This window comes from Palaemon carinicauda, chromosome 20 (genome assembly GCF_036898095.1).
Source record: "Palaemon carinicauda isolate YSFRI2023 chromosome 20, ASM3689809v2, whole genome shotgun sequence".
Lineage (NCBI taxonomy): Eukaryota > Metazoa > Arthropoda > Malacostraca > Decapoda > Palaemonidae > Palaemon > Palaemon carinicauda.
In genome coordinates, this window is record NC_090744.1 from 65,315,052 (window position 1) to 65,331,172 (window position 16,121).

At 49.3% G+C, this 16,121-nt stretch overlaps 1 long non-coding RNA gene across 2 annotated transcripts in view; it reads left to right on the forward strand.

The window, feature by feature from the left end:
• The window catches only part of LOC137659502 (uncharacterized), a 197,008-nt gene that overhangs the window by 178,027 nt on the left and 2,860 nt on the right, over positions 1 to 16,121 (forward strand). For both annotated transcript variants that reach the window (XR_011047556.1, XR_011047557.1), the window contains exon 2: positions 14,952 to 15,057. This is a non-coding gene — a long non-coding RNA (uncharacterized lncRNA). The remainder of the gene's footprint in view (positions 1 to 14,951; positions 15,058 to 16,121) is intronic.

The following is a 16,121-nucleotide window of genomic DNA, read 5'->3' on the forward strand; positions in this document are numbered from 1 at the left end:
TTCTTATTTTTGTTTTTCAAAGCGCGAGGATTTTTCGACTTATAAATAAGCCCCGGCTTTAACAAAAATCCAGCAGCATTGCCACACATCACGAGGGTAACGCGATCCTTGAATGCCTTAAAGCCAGAGGCTTTGGCTTCCTCTTTGAACAGGAAAGTTCGCGACGGCATTCTCTTCCAAAACAAGCCGGTTTCATCCATATTAAACACTTGTTCCGGCTTGTATCCACCTTCAGCGATAATGTTCTTGAAAGTCTGGTTCACGTAAGTTTCAGCAGCGGCAGTGTCAGCGGAAGCAGACTCCCCATGCAGGGAAACGCTTTTCAGGGCGAAGCGTTTCTGAAACTTCGCGAACCATCCTTTGCTGGCGGAAAAACGTTGTTTCTGACGCTGGGAATCAGTGGAGGTCCCTGGTTGAGGATCATCTACATCATCATCTTCTTCAGCATGGTCGCCATCGTCGTCATGAGGTTCCTTTGCCGCAAAATTCTCATACAAGCTCAAAGCCTTTGTTCGGATGGTGTTCGTATCCAACGCTATGTTCTTCTTCCGACAGTCGGCAATCCACACAGCTAAAGCACCTTCCATGCGTACGATCGTTTTATTACGCGTTGTAACGACTCGCTTCGCTGATCTGCTAAAGGTGATTGCAGCAGTCTTTCTAATGTTCGCCTCGTCCTTCCTGATGTAGCGAACGGTGGATTCGTTGATGCCAAAATGGCGGCCGGCGGCCGCGTAACTTCTACCATCTTTTAACATGTCGAGAAGCGTAACCTTCTCAGCTATCGTCATCATTCTTCGGTGGCGTTTAGGCTCACTACCAGCCTTACTAGAAGCAGAACGCTTGGGAGCCATTGTAACAGAAAGTTCAACAAAAAGTTCAACTTAAAACAGTCGCACACAGCACAGATTAAACTTCACAAAGTTAAGAACGTCTACTCAGCAATACGGGGAAAGAGAAAGTGAACGATGCAGACCCGCGAGAACTGTGATGCTGGAAGTTGAAGATGCGGGCAAAACACCAATCACAGGCTAGATAACAAAACTTGAGTTTTGATTCGTCATCTGTCAGCGCTTGAACCAATCACAACCCGTCTTACAGTACATGGTGCGTTGGTTACTCATAGAAGATGCCCCGCGCATACTGAACGTACGTAGATTAAGTACAAGGGTACCGTAATAATAATAAATAATGATAATAATACTGTACAGTACAGTAATAATAATAATAATAATGATTAATAATAATAACAATAATAATTTTATTAACAACAACAACAATAATAATAATAATAACAATAATAATAAAAATTTACGTACGTACGCTATTTTACGCCTCTCTCTCTCTCTCTCTCTCTCTCTCTCTCTCTCTCTCTCTCTCTCTCTCTCTCGTACGCTTACAGTACTTATTCGAAATGTGATTTTTGCAACAAAGAATATTATTGGATGCAGTACTGTACTACGTACGTATACATACAAAAGATTCATGGAAAAGAAGCACATCCATTACAGTACACACCATTCTAATATGGTATGACTGCATCTGATTTGCGTTTCATGTTCGATTTAATTTTACTACGTACTGAATTATCGTATGATCACATTCTCTTTTCGTGTTTTATTTCTTTCTGTGCTGAATTATATATCATATGTAATGCAATGAACAATCAGTAAGAGCAGATATTACTAATTACAGTATTAATGGAATTACAGGTAACAAAATATCGTATTTGGTTATCTTCAGATTTCGCGGTATTTTCGAATTTTCCGGAAAATCCGCGATATGTATATATATATGGGTTATGGGAAAACCCCGCGAAGTGGTGAATCCGCGATTGTCGAACCGCGAAGTAGCGAGGGTTCACTGTATATCAACCTTAGAGAGGGTCTTCCCCTGACTGTTCAGACTCCCATCCACGTTCTCTTCTCGGACGCATCGGACGTAGGCTGGGGTGCGACATTAGACGGTCGGGAATGCTCGGGATTATGGAACTCGAGTCAAAGGACAATGCATTTCAACTGCAAGGAGCTACTGGCAGTACGTCTGACCTGGAAAAGCTTCAGGTCTCTCCTTCAAGGCAAAGTGGTGGAGGTGAACTCGGACAACACCACGGCTTTGGCGTACATCTCCAAGCAAGGAGGGACCTACTCTCTGACGTTGTACGAGATCGCAAGGGACCTCCTCACCTGGTCAAAAGGTCTAGACATATCACTAGTAACGAGGTTCATCCAAGGCAACTTGAATGTCATGGCAGATTGTCTCAGTCGGAAGGGACAAATAATTCCAACAGAATGGACCCTCCACAAGGATGTATGCAAGAGACTTTGGGCCACCTGGGGCCAGCCAACCATAGATCTCTTCGCAACCTCGATGACCAAGAGGCTCCCAATATTTTGCTCACCAATCCCGGACCCAGCAGCAGTTCATATAGATGCCTTTCTACTAGATTGGTCACATCTAGATCTATATGCATTCCCTCCGTTCAAGATTGTCAACAAGGTACTGCAGAAGTTCGCCTCTCACGAAGGGACAAGGTTGACGCTAGTTGCTTCCCTCTGGCCCGCGAGAGAATGGTTCACCGAGGTACTTCGATGGCTAGTAGACGTTCCCAGAACACTTTCCCTAAGGGTGGACCTTCTACGTCAGCCACGCGTAAAGAAGGTACACCAAGGCCTCCACGCTCTTCGTCTGACTGCCTTCAGACTATCGAAAGACTCTCGAGAGCTAGAAGCTTTTCGAAGGAGGCAGCGAGAGCGATTGCTAGAGCAAGGAGAACATCCACCCTTAGAGTCTACCAATCGAAGTGGGAAATCTTCCGAAACTGGTGCAAGTCAGTATCCGTATCCTCGACCAGTACCTCTGTAACTCAAATAGCTGACTTCCTCTTATTTCTGAGGAAAGAACGATCTCTTTCAGCTCCCACTATCAAGGGTTACAGAAGCATGTTGGCATCAGTCTTCCGTCACAGAGGCTTAGATCTTTCCAACAATAAAGATCTACAGGACCTCCTTAAGTCTTTTGAGACCACGAAGGAGCGTCATTTGGTTACACCTGGTTGGAATTTAGACGTGGTACTAAGATTCCTTATATCAGACAGGTTCGAACCGCTACAATCAGCCTCCCTGAAAGATCTCACCTTAAAGACTCTTTTCCTGGTATGCTTAGCCACAGCTAAAGGAGTCAGTGAGATTCATGCCTTCAGCAAGAACATCGGATTCTCATCCGAAACGGCTACATGTTCTACAACTTGGTTTTCTAGCCAAAACGAGCTGCCTTCTCGGCCTTGGCCAATATCGTTCGATATTCCAAACTTTTCGTATGGTTGGAAATGATCTAGAAAGAGTCTTATGTCCTGTAAGAGCTCTTAAGTTCTATTTAAAACGAACTAAACCTTTACGAGGCCCGTCTGAAGCTTTATGGTGTTCAGTTAAGAAACTATCTTTGCCTATGTCAAAGAATGCTTTATCCTATTTTATCAGACTGTTAATACGAGAAGCTCATTCCCATCTGAATGAGGAAGACCAAGCTTTGCTGAAGGTAAGGACACACGAAGTTAGAGCTGTCGCAACTTCCGTGGCCTTTAAACAAAATAGATCTCTGCAAAGTATAATCGACGCAACCTATTGGAAAAGCAAGTCAGTGTTCGCGTCTTTTTATCTTAAGAATGTCCAGTCTCTTTACGAGAACTGCTACACTCTGGGACCATTCGTAGCAACGAGTGCAGTAGTGGGTGAGGGCTCAACCACTACAATTCCCTAATTCCATAACCTTTTTAATCTTTCTCTTGAAATGTTTTATTATTGTTTTTGGGTTGTCCGGAAGGCTAAGAAGCCTTTCGCATCCTACTTGATTTGGCGGGTGGTTAAAGTCATTTCTTGAGAAGCGCCTAGATTAGAGGTTTTGATGAGGTCCTGTTGTATGGGTTGCAACCCTTGATACTTCAGATCCTAGGGGTCTGTCAGCATCCTAAGAGGATCGCGAGGCTCCGTAAGGAAGACGTACTTAAAAAGGCAGAGTAATTGTTCAAGTCGGCTTCTTTACCAGGTACTTATTTATTTTATGTTTGTTATTTTGAATAACTGCTAAAATGAAATACAAAATACTTAGCTCATAATAATGTAAACAATTAATGCTGGTCTCTACCCACCCCCCTGGGTGTGAATCAGCTTATATAATCACCGGCTAAGTTTAATATTGAAAAATGTTATTTTTATTACTAAAATAAATTTTTGAATATACTTACCCGGTGATTATATATTAAAGGACCCTCCCTTCCTCCCCAATAGAGACCCAGTGGACCGAGGAGAAAATTGAGTTCTGTGTTTACATTGAGTACTGAGTACCTGCTCGACAGATGGCGCTGTTGATGTACACCCCCTACCTGCATAGCGATCGCTGGCGTATTTTGAACGTAGAGTTTTTCTGTCGGGCAGCAGAGCTGCAGCTTATATAATCACCGGGTAAGTATATTCAAAAATTTATTTTAGTAATAAAAATAACATTTTTCCCACTAAACAAATAAGGAGAGACCTTTTCATAGAACCTATGCCTGCTAGCCATGAAAATCCTTAGGTGGACTGAAGAAAATTTGGTTTTCTTAACATCCTGCTTCATCCCGGGCAAGAAGAACATGCGGGTGAACATTCTGAACAGAAATGAGAGAGTTGGCTTTGAATGGACAATCGACCTGTCTGTGATGTCAGGAGCTTCCGGTGTACTGATCATCAGTACTGAAAGCGTTAGAGCAGGACTCTTTTCAACACATGTGGGACAAGATGGACATCTATGTGTTCCCCTTCTTCTGCCTAGTAAGGAGGCTATTGAACAAGGAAGGGCATTGCAAAATCCAGCAAAGACCCTCATAGCTTCACTGTGGCAACATGAAAAATGGTTTCTGGACTTTCTGCATCTGCTCACAGAGGCACCAAGAGAGTTCCCTCCACTTCCCGAGCTACTCAGACAACCATGTGTGAAGATTTTCCACCAAGCGATACCATCGCTTCGTCTTCACATCTGGAGGCTATCCAGGAACTACTCGCAAGAGAGGCTTTTCGAAGCCAGTTGCTTGGTGTATGGCAAGATACCTCCGGGAGTCGTAGTCTGTGCTGTATCAGGCGAAGTGGTCCGTCTTTTGTGGTGGGTGTCGTGGACGGAGTGTCTCTCCACTCAGTGCCTGTATTCCAGCAGTAGCGAAGTTTTTACTGTACCTCAGGAAGGAAAATCTCCACTCAGTGGCAGTTGTGAAAGGCTTTCATTCAGCCTGGAATATTGCCTTCAAACTGAATCAATTTAACCTTTCCTCCTCCACGGAATTGTCACTTCTCATACGAAACTTCGAGTGTTCAGGTCCTTAGTCGGAAATTAGACCACCACCTTGAATATTGTCAGGGTCTTATGTTCACAGAAAGGAGCCTCTTATGAGCCTCTACATCAAGCATTGGAGAAGGACAGCCTTTAAGATGGTTTTCTTTTGACCTCTGCAGGTAGAATCAGCGAGCTACATGGTCTACATATGACATCACCCATTCAAGGGGATGGGGGGCAGGTCACACTTGGTTTCGTCCCTGAGTTTGTTGCAAAGCCTCAAAATCCGTCCCTAGTGAATCCTAGATTCGAGTCCTTTCGGATTTGGAGTCTGATCGGTAACAGATGATAATGATCAAGTGTTACTATGCCCTGTAAAGATGATGAGGTTATACTGTATTTCATAAGGATAAGAAGAACTTGACCCCAAATCAACAAGCTGTTCGTCAGCACAGGGAAGACCAAGAGGAGAATCGCGAAGAACTCGATTGCCTCTTGGATTAGACGAGTAATATAAAAGGGCATGGGCCTCAGACACCTTGACATCGGGTAGATGTCCTCATGCCCATGCTGTCAGGGGGAGTAAATATTTCCCTAGCATTCCGAAAGAATTTTTCTGTTCAGCAGGTACTTCAAGGAAGCAGGTGGAAACGTTAAACAACCTTCACCTCCCGCTACCAACAAGACATAAGCCTAGACACATTCTCAATAGGTCCTGTGGTGGCTGCTCATAATGTGTCTAAACACCTCAGTTCCCTTGTGGGACAAGTATCAGAGACTCAAGGGTGGAGGTTACCTGTGAAGTAAGTCTAGGATGAATGAGGCAGTGACTGACCACTTCTACTTCATCTTCCCTTCTCTTTGGATGCAGCATTTGGGGAGCTTGGCACAGCTGGTCTCGTTCTTCTGTGGGAGAATGTCATGCTCTTTGGACAACCACATAAACATGTATATATGTGTTATGTCTCCGTCCTCCTGTTAGGGGGAGACGGGGAGAAATATACATTAGTAGAGGGCATGGCTCAAATAGCTACGATGTATGTGCCAACAGATTATTCTCCAGTAATGATTGCCCAGGCCGTTATCCTCGTAGTGTACAGTCCCTCAAGATATCGCTAAACAGAGGCCATCCCGGGACAGTTGACTGCCAGTTGGTTTTGGACTTCCACTCACTTTAGGTAAGTCTCCACAGTAAAGAATAGGTTTGTATATTGCACAGGAACAAGTGATAAATTTTGAATAAATTTATATTTGTTCCGTAACCGAAATACAAACCACGCTATTTACATTGGGTTTACTTTCGGCGTAGCTGAAATGACGAGCCAATAGATTTTAACGAGGGTTAACTACCCCCGCGCTAGTTAGCGGGGGTAGGGAAAGGGGTAGCTTGCTACCCCTTCCCCCCCCCACACACCGGTGATTTGCTTCACTTCCCTTTTGGTTCCGGCGATGAACAGACGTGTCTGTCCATCGTCCTCGTTTGACAGCCTTAATCTTTTTTGGTTTTCCTCAGCTTGTTTGTGTTTGAAGTTGGCCTCGCCCTTGGATGTCCACCATGCGCAAGTGTTCTGGTATTGCCGGTCGCCCTTGCGGTACTTTCATGTCTGCGGTGGATACGGATCCTCACACCCTTTGCCCGCAGTGTCGAGGCTGACGGTGTGACAGAGAAAATACTTGTAGTGAGTGTAGGGAGTGGTCTGCCTCCCAGTGGGAGAGGTTTGGCCGCCGGCGTAAGAAGAAGTCCAAGAGAGACCGTTCTCCTTCTGGGGTTGCCTTGAAGGAGGAAGGCTCTTGGGACTCTTCTTCCGCCGCCCAAACCACCTCCGAAGCTCCCCCTCGTCCGGCTCCTAAGGAGAGACCGCCGAGTGGGAGCGCAGGCCCTAGTTCTGTTTCCCGACCTTTGGTTGGGGGAGAGGGCGTCACATCCCATAGTGGGGCGGCTCCCCCTCCTCCTCCGGGGGAGCTTTTTGATAATAATCCTGCGTCTCATGATGATCTTTTACAGCTTTGGGCTTCCTTGGGGCTGAAGGGCCTGCCCTCCAAGGAAGCCCTGTTTGACCTTGTCCAGTTGGGGGCCGCTGTTAAGCAGTCGCCGGTGATAGCAGAGGTAGATCCTCTGTCTATCATCGACGTCGTGATGGCAGAGGCTTCCGATGGGTCTGGGAAAACCTCTGCGGTTCCTGATGTGGATGACGTTGCTGAAGGCTCTCCTCCCCCTTCTGTACATTCTTCGAAGGGGAAGGGAGTCCCGCGGGCTCTTCTGCGGCCAAGCCTCCCTCTCGGGGGAGTGATGATCCTGACGACCCCCCTCGTGGCCGCCTTCGCCATAAGGCTCACCGTCCGCTGTGTCGCAAGGGCCTCCCATCTCCCTATAAGGGTGCTAAGAGGCGCCTTTTTGAATCTTCGCCTCCTTCCTCCGATGGGGACTCTCCTCGCTGTAAGCAGCCTGCAGGTCCTGTTTCCTTAGACCTCTCCGGGGATTGCTCTCGTTCTCCAACGCCTTCCAGACCTTCCGCTACTGGTGCAGATGGACAGCAGTCTGACCTCGTCATCCGACGGGCAACGGTCCCTTCGGGGCAAAGGGTTGCCTCCCACGGTGTGGGTGCTTCCCTTGCGCGTCAGGGTTCCCCTGCGCGCCCTTCTGCAGTGTTAGCGCACAGGCGCTCTCCTGCTCGTCGCCCCACTGCTCGCCAGTGCTCTCCTGAGGACATCGAACATCCTGCTGTTCCTGTTGTGCGCCCTGCGCGCCATCGTTCTCCTCAGTGCACTAGATCTCCTGCCCGTCAGAGCGCACCTGCGCTCCCAGTTCCTGACACGCGCCCTGTGCGCCTGCGCGACCTAGAACTTCGGTTCAGGTCTTGGACAAGGACTCTTCTTCTCGTCGCCCTCGCGATCCTGCTCATCAGCCTGTTCCAGCGCAGCAACACTCGCGGTCTCCAACGCGTACTTCCAAGGTTCCTGTACGCCCTCGCGCCCATGCACCTCCTGTTCCTGAGCCCGTTCGTGAACGTTCGCCTTTGCGCACCGTGCCAGCAGCTCCCACACGGGATTCCACGCGTCGCCCGCCTGCTCGCCAGCGATCACAGACGCGTCAACGTTCGCATGCTCGTCAACGGTCCCCAGCGCGTCAGCGATCACCTGAACATCGGCGATCTCCTGACCGCTCGCGTGACTCTTCGCCTGCGCGCAAGCGCTCTCCCACTCGTCGGCGTCCAGAGGATCTGGAGAGACATGGGTCTCCTTCTACCAGCTCGCTCACGCGCGGTCGCTCGCCTGCGCGGTCGCTCGCCTGTGCGTTCTATGTGCCATCGCTCGCCATCGCGCCACCCTGCCCCAACGCGCCATCGCTCGCCTACGCGCCAGTGTTCACTAGCACACCATCGATTGCCTGCTCGCCATCGCTTTCCCACGCGTTACAGGTCCCCTGGACACCATCGACAGCGGTCGTCGGAGCGATCTCGTTCACCCACGCACGAACGCGTTCTCTCGCCAACGCGCTCGCTTGCCCACGCGCTCGCTCGCTCACGAGCTTACTTGCCTGCACGCCCGCGCGCGATCGATCCCGCGCTCGATTGTCTCCTCGCGATTGCGCGCCCACGCTTCAATAGCCTCTCGCGTGCGACTCCTTAGTTTCACCTACGCACGAGCGTCAGCACGACCCCCGTTGGCATCGGGTTCCGCAGCTCGCGACAGCAGCAGGGACGCGTGTTGCCAGACCGCAATCAGGATCGCCTCCGCCTAAGCGCAGGTCTCTATTTCAGGATAGGGAAGACCCATCCGAGAGGTCAGAGCAACTTTCTTCCCCTTTTTCCTTACAGGCAGGTCCAGTGGTGTCCACTCCGAAGGATCGCCCGATCCCCTTCCCTCCAGCGGGAATTTCGGACTCTGTGTCCGTGTCTCGGCAGTCTTGGTTTGGTCCTCTGATGCGGGCGTTAGTGAAGGCTATGAAGCCGGCACTCGCCGATCAAGGACACAAGCCAACGGCGGCCTCGCCCCCGCTGAAGAGAAGGAGAGGAATGGACTTCGTGGTGACTTCCCAGGGAGAAGTTGGTTCCTAAGAGGTCCGTCAGGAAGGCTCCGACCCCTTCGCAGGCGTTTTCTCCTTCTCCCGAGGACGAGGCTTTTCCGTCCTCAGGAGAATCCAGTGAGGTAGCGGTGTCCCCCTCGGCACCAAGGGGGGAGTCGTCTCCTCGTGGAGGGGAATCGTCTCGCGCGGAAGGCGCCTTCCAGACCTCTTTGTTGGGGTCATGTATCCCGCCCAGGAGGGAACACAAGGACTCCAAGACTATTCCGAAGTCTTCTTCTCGAATTCATCAGGATCCAGCTGCACCCCGGGAGAACGTCCACGCATCTCCCCAGGAAGAGATTCCGGGGACAGGATACTTAGCTGCCAGTCCACAAGGAGGAGACCAGCAAGAGTCTGAGCATGCCTTCTGGCAGGTTCTGAGCCTGATGAGACAGCTCAACGGGTTCATGGACCCTGTGATCGCCCCCGTGAAGGCCAGGACATGGTCCTGGATCAGGTGTACGGAACTCAGAAGCCCCCCAAGGCCAGCGCGGCTTTGCCCTGGTCCCAGGGGCTGAAGAGTGCTAGAGCCAGGGCCAATGCTCAACTCGCGGTTCTCGCTTCCTCCAGTCGTTCCTCTGCCGGGAACAAACTCCTCCCACCTTCTCGTCTCTAGCAGAGGAGGTATTTTGAGATCATGGGGGAGTCTAGCCTCGCTCTTCCCCTCCATCATTCGGTAGAAGAGCTCGCTAGGGGAGTTCCTCTCGAGAAGCTCTCCGCCCGGCAGGTGACATTCTCGGCATCGGAGATCCTGAGCCATGAGAAGGTCGCGAAGTGCGCCATGCAGGCCACTTTGTGGCTGGATATCTGGCTAGGTTCTCTGGGCATCCTATTGCACTCCAAGGATCTGTCTAAGGAGACCAATAGTAAGACCCTGGAGACCTTCCTCCTCTCGGGCACTCGCTCCATCGAGTTCCTGGCACATCAGGTTACCAACCTATGGGCCAACTCGGTGTTGAAGCGTCGTGATGGGGTGACCGAGAAGATCCATCCGAAGGTCCCCGCCGTGGATGTCTGCAGGCTCAGGCACGCTTCCCTCCTTGGGGGGAATCTGTTCGAGCCTCAAGACATGGAATGTACAGCTGAGAGGTGGAGGAAGTCTAGCCAAGACTCCCTCCTCCAAAGGGCCCTTGCATCTCGGCCCTACAAGCCTCCTGCTCAGCAGCAACCGCAGCATCAGCCTTGCAAGACACCAAAGCAGGCGCCGGCAGCTAAGAAAGTGGTGTCTAAGCCCCAGCCCTTTCCAGCCAAGGACAAGAGGGGCGGTAAGTCCTCCAGGGGAGGCAAGACTCCTAGAGGGAGCGGCCGCGGCCGCAAGCGCTAGGAGTGGCAGCCCCCCCGCGTGTCCACCTGTGGGGGGATACCTTCAAAGTTGCGTGCACAGGTGGCAGCAACATAGGGCTGATGCTTGGACGGTCTCCGTGATTGGCCAAGGCTATCACGTCCCATTCACGACATCTCAACCTCCCCTGACAGCGAATCCAGTGTCGTTGAGCTCCTATGCCATGGGATCGGTAAAGGAGCTGGCCCTTCGGGCAGAAGTCGAGACCATGCTCAAGAAGGATGCTCTCCAGGAGGTCGTCGATGGCTCCCCAGGCTTCTTCAGTCGACTCTTTCTTGTAAAGAAGGCGTCTGGAGGCTGGAGACCTGTCATCGACCTCTCAGCTCTGAACAAGTTTGTCAAGCAAACTCCCTTCAGCATGGAGACAGCGGACACGGTCAGACTTGCAGTGAGACCACAAGACTTCATGTGCACACTGGATCTAAAGGACGCATACTTCCAGATCCTAATCCATCCGTCTTCCAGGAAGTACATGAGATTCAGCCTAGACAGCAAGACCTACCAGTTCAAGGTGCTGTGCTTCGGTCTCTCCATAGCACCTCAGGTGTTCACCAGAGTGTTTACCCTGATTTCATCTTGGGCGCACAGGAATGGCATCCGTCTCCTTCGTTATCTGGACGACTGGCTGATCCTAGCAGATTTGGAGTCGACCCTTCTTCGACACGGGACAGGATTCTGTGACTTTGCCAGGATCTGGGGATCGTGGTAAATCTCGAGTAGTCCTCTCTGCAGCCGTCCCAACGACTGGTTTATCTAGGCATGTTGTTAGGCACCAATCTCCACAAAGCCTTTCCATCAGACGACAGGATAGCAAGGCTGAGGAGGGTGGCGGAAGCCTTCCTCAGGCGAGAAGAGCTTCCCGCCCAATCGTGGTTGCGTCTCTTAGGTCACCTGTCCTCCCTGGCTCGTCTGGTTCCAAACGGCCGTCTCAGGATGATATCCCTGCAGTGGCGGCTCAAGTCCCGGTGGAATCAAGGATCCGATTCCCAGGACTTCCATGTCCCGATAGGACCTTCGGAACAGGCGGACCTGTGGTGGTGGATGGTCGACGAGAACCTGCGAAAGGGAGTAGATTTTCTCGTCCTCCCCCCGTAGTTGACACTGTTTTCGGACGCGTCAAAAGAAGGGTGGGGGGGCGCACATTCTGGACCAGAGGACCTCAGGCCTTTGGACAGAATCAGAAAAGTACCTGCACATCAACCTGCTAGAGATGAAGGACGTTTTTCTGGCTCTTCAACAGTTCCAACGGACCCTGGCGGGTCACTCCGTGGTGGTGATGAGCGACAACACCACAGTAGTGGCTTATATCAACAAGCAGGGAGGTACTTTTTCACAGCAGCTATCCCATCTTGCAGTAGAGATTCTGAGGTGGACTGGAGTCCACTCAATAACACTATCAGCTAGCTTCATTTCTGGCAAGAGGAATGTGCTCGCCGACAGTCTGAGCAGGGCTTCGCAGATAGTGAGTACCGAGTGGTCTTTGGATCCTCAGATAGCCAACAAAGTCCTGACTTTGTGGGGTTCCCCGACCGTGGATCTGTTCGCGACAGCTTTGAATTTCAAACTGCCCCTGTACTGCTCCCCAGTCCCGGACCCCAAGGCACTCTGGCAAGATGCGTTCCAACAACGGTGGGACAACATCGACATGTACGCCTTCTCACCGTTCTGTCTGATGAGAAGGGTGCTCAACAGGACCAGACTATCGGTCAACTGTTCGATGACTCTGATAGCTCCGCTATGGCATCACGCGGAATGGTTCCTGGACCTTTTGCAGCTCCTGACGGAGCTTCCGAGAGAACTTCCCCCACGACATGAGCTACTCAGACAACCACATTGCAACATCTTCCACAAGGCCGTAGCCTCGCTTCGGCTTCACGCCTGGAGACTGTCCAGCGTCTCCTCACGGAGAAAGGCTTTTTGCAACAGGTTGCGGAGAGGATGTCTCGGCACCTGTGAAAGTCCTCTGAGGGAGTCTACCAGGCGAAGTGGAGAGTCTTCTGTGGTTGGTGTCGTGGGAGGGGTATCTCTCCACTCGATGCCACTATTCCAGCAATAGCGGAGTTCCTTGTTTATTTGCGGGAGGAAATGCGCCTTTCGGTCTCAGCAGTGAAAGGCTATCGCTCAGCCTTAAGCTTGGCTTTTAGGCTGAAAGGAGTGGACATTTCTTCCTCGCTGGAATTCTCTCTACTCATACGTAGCTATGAGCGTACCTGCCCTCAGTCGGAAGTGAGACCTCCTCCTTGGAACGTGGTTCGGGTTTTCAGGGCTCTTAAGAGACCTCCCTTCGAACCATTACGCCAGGCCTCTGATTGCCACCTGTCTTGGAAGACGGCTTTCCTGCTCGCTTGGCCTCTGCCAAGCGAGTTAGTGAACTTCATGGTCTCTCGTACGACATCCCCCATTCAAGGGGATGGGGGGAGGTAACATTCAGGTTCATCCCTGAGTTTGTTGCCAAGACTCAGAACCCTGGAGTGCCGGACCCACGGTTCGACTTTTTCAGGATCGCGAGTCTCCGTTCTGTAACAAGCGACCCAGACCAGCTGCTACTATATCCAGTGAGGAGTCTGAGGTGTTACTTGAAGAGAACAGCTGCAATTCGTCGTCAAGTGCAAGCATTGTTTGTTAACACAGGCAGGACGAAGAGGAGGGTCACAAAGAACACCATCTCGGCTTGGATTCGAAGGGTTATCCATCACGCCTTGAATCCAGACCCTCCTCCGCCACGTCGCCCAAGGGCACACAACGTCAGGGGCATTGCTACGTCCCTGGCCTTCAAGAGAAACTTCTCTGTGACGCAGGTGCTTCAAGTTGGGGTCTGGAAGCGTCAGACGACCTTCACAACTCACTACCTGCAGGACGTGACCCACAGGATCCTCGATACCTTTTCTATCGGCCCTGTGGTGGCTGCACAACAGCTGGTCTAACCTCAGGCTCCTCTATGGACAAGTAGCAGTAGGTTGAGTTCGTTGTTACCCGGTTTTAGTCTGCGTGAATGAAAGAGTATGTCTGACCCTTACTTTCTTCATCCTCCCCTCTCTTGGGGAAGCAGCATCCTGGTCTCCGCATAGCTGACCTCAACCGGTGCAGGTAACCCATGCTTCCTTGTGCTCCTAGTATTAAGCTTAATACTGTCGCGTCCCCCATACCCTGATGAGGTGGTATTGGGAACGTCCTATCCTGGATTCCTATCTAAAGGTTTCAAGGTCAACTTCATAGGATGAGTCACGCTCTTTCCTCCACACACAACTTATGTAGGCCACACGTTCCTTGCGAAGCGAGGAACTTGTGAGGTGCAGGGGCTCCTTTTCTCAAGTGCTACTCACTGGGAGGCGGAGCCCCCGGGTGAAGCCAAAGTCAGTAAGGCTGGGGACTTTCCACCCTTCCTAAGGGGTAAGTCACCCAATGTAAATAGCGTGGTTTGTATTTCGGTTACGGAACAAATGACAAATTCGGAGATAATTTGTATTTTTCCTAACCATACAAACCTTAGCTATTTACACATATTTGCCCGCCAGCCCTGTCCCCCAAGTCAAGTCCTACCTCTAAGTGAAGTGAAGCAAATCACTGGTGTGTGGGGGAGGAGGGGTAGCAAGCTACCCCTTCCCCTACCCCTGCTAACTAGCGCGGGGGTAGTTAACCCTCGTTGAAATCTATTGGCTCGTCATTTCAGCTACGCCGAAAGTAAACCCAATGTAAATATCTAAGGTTTGTATGGTTAGGAAAAATACAAATTATCTCCGAATTTGTCATTTTTTCTAGCTATACAAACCTGGAGCTCTATTCACATACTGACGTGCCAGCACCAACCCCCTGAAAGTCCTGCCACAATTACAAAAGTGAGGGTTAGTCGCTAGTGCTGGTATGAGCGGGAGGGTTAACCTACCCCGCTCCCCACTTCGCTAACTAGCGGTGGGTAGTTACACCCTGCCAAAAAAGCTTACCGGCTGGTTTCTTCTTTGCTTCATGTTTGTATTGCTTCCAAATTTGTCGTATTTAGTCAAACCTTTATAGAATGATATTTATTGAATTGACATTGGCCTGCAAATGTGTTAATTAGGCGATGATTCTATTCTGAAAGTAATAACTAGATGTATTTTGGGAAATTTTGCTCGAGGTCTTTTGACGTTCATTGAAAAGTAAAAGGATTTTTATTACCCTTTTGAGAAGCATTATTCCAATAACCCTTTTTGAGAAGTCAAAGAATTGAATTTTTCTCCTGATACTTTTGTTTCATTTCAGGCGGATTAACTTTGAACACAAATTGAACGAGATCGAGAAAAAGCACATCATGTCGTCCATCGGCAGTGACTCTAGTCTGTCTGTCGTGCACTTGGAGCATGTAAAGGTAAGTCATTGGACTAATTAGAATTATTTTACTTTGATAAAAAGAGTTTAATTTATGAAATATTGTAGAATGTGATGCCGTAAAACCATTGTTTCATCGTACATGGATTATGGATGGTAAGGCGTGTGACACCATAGAGCAGTCTAGGGATCTTTGGAAGTGCGGTACAGAAGGTTCTCAAGTTACAAACATTCAGAGGTACAAATACAAATCCAATTGAAAATTACAATAGATAAGATGAAGAAATACTGTCATAAATCAATACTATATCATTTAACACTTTTACCCCCAGGCTATTTGGAACTTTCTAACCCTTAACTCCCAGGGGGTTATTTATTTCCCAGCACATTTTGCAGTATATATTTTTTTAAATTGCTCTAACAGCCTTAATTTTTGCCATAGAGAGGTCAGGTTGGTCTCATTCTCTTGGAAAATGCCTGAAATTTCTCCAAAAATTATCAAAAAGCTAAAAAAAAAATTGTAAATAGCTGTTTTTTGCAAGGACGTACCAGTACGTCCATGGTGGTAAAGGTATGTGTTTTGTGAAACGTACCAGTATGTCCTTTGGGGGTAAAAGGGTTAATACAGTAAGCAAAATGGCATTTGTATTATTATTATTATTATTATTATTACTTGCTAAGCTACAACCCTAGCTGGAAAAGCAAAATGCTATAAGCCCAGGGGCCCCAACAGGGAAAATAGCCCAGTAAGGAAAGGAAAGAAGGAAAAATAAAATATTTTAAGAAGAGTAACATTAAAATAAATATTTCCTATATAAACTATGAAAACTTTAACAAAACAAGAGGAAGAGAAATTAAATAGAATAGTGTGCCTGATTGTACCCTCAAGCAAGAGAACTCTAACCCAAGACAGTGGAAGACCATGGTACAGAGGCTATGGCACTACCCAAGACTAGAGAACAATGGTTTGATTTTGGAGTGTCCTTCTCCTAGAAGAGCTGCTTACCATAGCTAAAGAGTCTCTTCTACCCTTACTAAGAGGAAAGTAGCCACAGAACAAATACAGTGCAGTAGTTAACCCCTTGAGCGAAGAAGAATTGTTTA